The sequence below is a fragment of the Haemaphysalis longicornis genome, unplaced genomic scaffold (assembly GCF_048455015.1).
Source record: "Haemaphysalis longicornis isolate Haplotype H1 unplaced genomic scaffold, Haemaphysalis longicornis Haplotype H1 scaffold_4, whole genome shotgun sequence".
Taxonomy (NCBI): domain Eukaryota; kingdom Metazoa; phylum Arthropoda; class Arachnida; order Ixodida; family Ixodidae; genus Haemaphysalis; species Haemaphysalis longicornis.
In genome coordinates, this window is record NW_027526361.1 from 22,609,946 (window position 1) to 22,615,870 (window position 5,925).

Below are 5,925 nucleotides of genomic sequence, written 5' to 3' on the forward strand. Positions count from 1 at the left end.
CACACTACCAAGGGGGCTTATTGGGAGGTGGTGGTGGTGCTTTGTGTGAAGGTTGTCTGTGTTGTCAGTGGTTTTCGTGCCAGTGTATTAGCCATTGACAGGCTGCGTCTTAAGCGCACACTATACCTGGCTAGCGTAATTACAAGGAGTGACTGCTTTGTTGAACTGTACGTTAGTCTGAACTTTTTGATGCCAGGCGGTTTGGTGCAGTCTTGTGAGCATCACTGGCGTCGTTGGAACCAAGAGCTTCATTGCCAGTCTTACCATGAAAGGCGAGTTTTTCTTTAGCAAGCACAATGAAATAACTTAGAAAGCACCTGTTTTTGTACGTCAATGTCAAGGAGGTGAAACGCTTGAGAAGCACATTCTTACATGTTTTCTTGAAACATGTCTGAGCATTTTTTATTATTCCTTGTTGTCCGCACCATAGATCTATCATCTACTTGTGCAGGAAATGAGAGAGAGAGAGAGAGAGAGAGAGTGAGAACCTTGGCTGGTGTCAGAATCGGCTGTGACGTTTTAATAGCTAGCTTTGTTTCTGGCCTCTGGCGGGTATAAGGTTTTTGTACTCTGTTTACTCTGCGTTGTAGCAGTATAATGCTTATGAGCCATGTTTTGTTTATTCTTGTGCCAGTGCAACATGTTTGTTTTCAGAAAAAAAAAACAAGGATTTCAATAAATGAAAGATGATGTCAAAACGGAGCTGGACCCATTGAGCTGGACTTGTTAGGTGTGGACTGGGCAGACCTTATAGCAGGAAAGCCATGGGCAAAAAAAAAAACCAAATAAGGTGGAGGGTTGTTGAGTCCTGTACTGATGTTGGGGGGGGGGGGGGGGGGTTTGAGGGTTAGAATTTGGCTAAACTTGAAGTCGTACAAAAAAAGATGCAGACAAGGTTTGAGATTGAGAGGAAGTCAACATAAAACTAAAAAAAGTAGTAACCATAAACTCTGGCGATCACTAAGTTGGTGTCCTTGCATATTGCTTTGAAAAAAGGGTTCCAAGATTTGGAAAGTGAGCTTGGATTGCTGAACACGATTGGGACATGCACACCAGAACCTAGAGGGAAGTATTCGCAGATTTGTTCAACAAAATTTGCCTGATCAAGCACCAATACTTGGTTACAATCAGGTTTGAGGATGATGAATTAGCACCTATCACCTTGGGTACAGAATTTTTTGCAAGGACTGGAATTCACAAGAGGTACGCATAGCATTAAAAATATTTTTAAAACCTGTTTGACCTCACTATTACCGGATATTACCATCATGCAGACAACAATGACATAGCCTTTTTTCTGGTCTTGAATGAATTTGCACTACTGGAAGCAACTGCTACTTAGTGGTAGCCAGAGAACGTGTCAATCAACCAGGAAGGTGAATTTTGGTGTGCTGTCTGCCTTCACTGGGGTACAACTTAATTAAGAACTGCAATGGAAGTTGCCGCTGTGCCTCATCACCACAGCCGGTTGTTACTCCGTGTGGCGCAATAGTGTGTTAGTGGAATATTTTGAACATGGCACGAGCCGTTTCCAGGATTTTTCGGACTTAATATGCTTATAAATTACTGCAGCGACGACAAATCAACAGGCAGACGATATCGCGCATTCATAGTGATCTCCTTTCAAAACGCACACGCCCATTGACATATGGGTTCGTCGCTTGGGCGGATTGATGCCGTACATGAGTAATTGCCGGTCTCAACTCGTTCTCGAGTATAGCTGCTGAGCCATTATCACCATAATCCTTTCTTGCAATCTGACACAAATTGTACAATATATATTGTAATACAAAATCAGCCCAGTTCAATCCTTGACCTTGTCTGCTCCATTGCGGCCCCGTACGCCACCATAAAGTGATTTAAGTTTAGGGAAACTTCAAAGGGCCATGAATACAACATGTAACTTTGTTTTATTTAAAAGATTTGGTGTTTTCTAGTATCTTGACTGAGGCTTCCGCTACCCCCTAATGTGCCCGTTGTTTGTCGTGCGTCTTCCTTGGTGGTGCAGCGATACAATACACTCCCTGACGATCCTTGTGCCTAGTTTGCTTCTGACCATATCTGCCTGTCATATGTTAATACGGAGAGCCAAGGGCCCCATGCCGCAGGAAAAAACTAAACCCAGTTTCACCCAGTGTGAAATCTGGAACAGCGGAGCTGTGGTTCTGTTATGTCGGCTCGAACGTCAACCGTGCTCGCTGGAGAACGGCAGCGCCGTCGCCGCGCAAATTCTAGTTTGTGCAAAAAAATCGGCAGCTCTACGTCAGCAGCAGCAGGGAGAGAACCTACCCCTGCAAGACCACTGCACTGCCCCTACCCCCTGCGTGACGCACGACATTCAGCAGACGGACGAGCAGGCTCAACCTTTAAAAGCACCACTGTTAAAAACCGGTGGCATTGACCATGAGTGAATGATTCCGTAGCACCACCATGCCAAGCCCACTGAATCCCCTGGGGTCGTAGATGCTGATGGCGGGCTAGCATGAGCAGAAAGCTGTGACCGTTCGTTAGCGACGCTTATGATGAATGCGCTTCCATGTGCCGGGTGCCGACTATGAAAACGTTATCGCTCTCCACGCTTAAGGCGGACATTAAGTCCTGTATGTGTCATTTCTGAGAGTATCGTTTCGGGAAACCTTAGGTATGACTCGACAAACAGTCACGTAGGTTGCAGTGGCGCTTATGCCAGTTGGGCGTTGTTGTGCCAGACAAGCTGAACACACTGGACGTATAGTGTACTAGAATTCTAGTACACTATAGTCGAAGGCTGTATTAGTGTCAGCCGGCGTAGTGCCGTGTGCAGTGCTTGTGTGTTTCCGTGTTCGTAACGTACATTGTTGACCCCACCATTCTTACTCCTATAAAAATAATCTGTACTAAATTTAAAACACAAATACGTAGCTGGTTCTACAAACTTGTAATCCATGATCAATTTGCGTTTGAAATTTTGTTGCCCTCGGGCAATCGCAACAAGCGACTTGTAATGTGTCAGAAGTTCAGTGCGGGAAAGTATATCTGGTGAGTCGCATGCCTATCCTCTGGTTTCCACGTAACAGTACAGCGTAAATTAGTGAAGCTTGTGGTAAATATTTTGTACGTGTTATTCTAACGAGCAAATTTTCGAATGAACCAAACTTGTATTTTGTCTTCATGGCCCCTTTCAACGGGGAAAAAAAATGCCCGCATATATCTGCTTGCTTCACAGCAAAGGTTGGGCGCGGTCCCAAGGAGGCCAGCGTTATCTCGTGCGACTTCGCCGGGCGCCCCCACGACGACTTGCTTTCCGGGCGATGTGGGCGCGATACACGGAGACCATTGTCTGGTGCAAAATAACGCCCAGCGGCACACCAGGCCAGAAAGAAGAAGCAGCAGCCCCCTCAAAACCTGGGGGAAGAGCAAGAGAAGGCTTCGCTTTAATACTGCAGCGTCTGCACTTTTTTAAAGCAACGCTTTACTACTTTCGTCCAGCGGTTTCGTGGAAGATGCGCAAGGTCACCTTTTGACTGGAGACAACCCCGGTGACACACCCCTCGAAGCGCATCAAATGATTCGCCGGACCCGCTGCCACCAGCGGTCGCCACCGCCGCTGCGGCCGAGGCAGCCGACCACCCCCGCAGCCTCCCATGCATGCGGCGCTGGGTCGTTTCGGGCAACGAGTCGTCTCGCGCCCGGCGGAAAGGAACGGTGCGTTCGCCCGGCCTCCTCTTAGCGTTGCACGGAACCGAACGGCTTTGAGACGGGGTCGGCAATACAGCTAAATCAAAGGTTTATTTAGTGACACAAGTTTAACCAAGCGAATAAAGCAAGACTCAAGAGTAAGCTAATCTTTCGCTTTGCATATCCAAGGTTAGCTGAGCTAAGCCGTAGCCATTTTTTGATCGTCGTTCGGAGCATGAGAGGCGCAGCGAAGCGGTGTTGAAGTGCGAAGGAGAACGACGGGGGAAAGGACGGGAGTCGCTGATGAGGTCTGCGGCGTTAGCAGGGGCCAACGGGTATCGTGGAGATGACGAGCAGACAAAGCGAATGTCCCGTACCTATAGTTCATCTCACAAGCTAGCTGCAGCACTGTGGAGGCTACATTGTTATCAATGGTGCGCTCACTGAGGGCGCCTAATCCGCCGTGAAGGGGGTCCTGAAAGGACACTCCCTTCTCCCCTCTCGGCAAGTGGCACCGCACGGCAAGTGGCACCTCCACGTTGCAGCAGTCGAGCCGCGTGCGTAGCAGCGGGGATTCCTGCTGATGCTGATTCCAGGTGCAAAGAAATTCGCGGTCCACAAAGTCCCAACGGCACTTGATGCGACTTCAAACAGAGAGGGTGGGTTCCAACCACCTGGCATTCGCGTGCGATTGTCGGTAGCTACGGTCCTGCATGTGATCGCACCGCTAAAACGTCGACAAGATCGAGAAATGTGTCTTCGGATACGACAGTAACATCAAACAAAGTACGGTTACCTGTAGGACGAACTGCTGGTGGATGCAGAGTAATGGGCCTCTCCCTGTATGTAAACACCGTGACGTCACGAAGCGCACGTGCGCGACGGGTGGCGCCTGCTGGCGGCCGCGAAGTGCGGTGGCGGTTGGCAGAACGCGCCTGCGCCGACGGCCCGGCCTGGCCGCGCGGCGCCCGAAAGGAACGATGTGCCGTTGGTTCGGGCCGTCACTGGCCGCCTACATTGCAGGTGGTGGTCTAGCTATCCTAGCTGCGGCCGTCGCACCTCCATGTCGCTTTCCGCATCTACAACCTCCGAAAAACTTTCCTTTACCGTAAGGTCAACTGAAGGGCGACGCTTTCGGATAATCAGTGCGCGACAGAACAGCCTAAACGAGTCATTCTGAAGGTTGGTGCTGTTGTGACGCATTCCAAGGATGTTTTTTTTTTTTTTAAGAATCTTTGTGTTCTTACACATACCAAGGAAAGCTCACTTACTGTTGCTTTCGAGGTCCGCTTAAGCTAAGCGCGGTGCCTCAGGCAGCGTATACGCTACCTGTTCTTGGTCCCTTTGCGTCACCCGGAGGCAGTACCATACACACGATTTCATGTCGAGGGGAAAAAGGAAAGGTAAAGCATGAAAGAATTAAAAAGCATAATGAGCAGCAAAACAAAAATATGAAGAGCAGAAGCCAAAAATTATTCCAATAAAAATATCGCGATGATGTCATTCTCTACTGATTGACCGATTGTTTTGTTACCTTTTTCCACAGTGAAATCGCGAAATGGTTCATCGTCATTGTGAGAGTAACATAGCAGCCACATATGGTTAGTGCGTATAGTTTGCGACAGCGCACTGAAATAATTTTCGGTAGTCATTATTTCATGATAGTTAAAGTTAGTGTCCTTGTACGCCCGCTGCATACGCCAGCGTCGGGAGGCCGCAACAAAAGAATACATTCACTGAGTTTGTTCGCTTAGGGCAAACGCATTTTTCGAGTTTTTTCGAGTCGCGTGAGCGGCCCATCTCGCGCCGAAGGCACGATGCTACATGTGAGCACGGCAAGCATCTCTGTTTTGCCGCATCCTCAAGGCAGAATATAATTGATCAAGGTAAAAATTTATTTCACTTACAAGCAATGAATTTCATTCGTCTTGAACAGATCCCCCCATAAGACCACACTTGTCGTTGTCGATCTGGCGGCAGGCGGCTATCGCGAATCCCTCGTCGAAACATTTATTTCGCGTCGCCAAGAAGGTTAGGCATTCACTGTGTTTTTAATACACTACTCTACCTCCTCAAAACATGAGATTATTTCGCAGCAAGAAAATTTCCCTCTGCCCCCACCCCCGGCACTATTTCACTTGACCAAATTTCTGCTGGTGCTGCATGATAGCAGATGGTTGGTAAGCAGCATCATTTCATGGCACGAATCAGCGCGGACTGCCAATGTAGCCGGTATGAATGCGCTTTGGAGAACAGCAGAATTTCGAG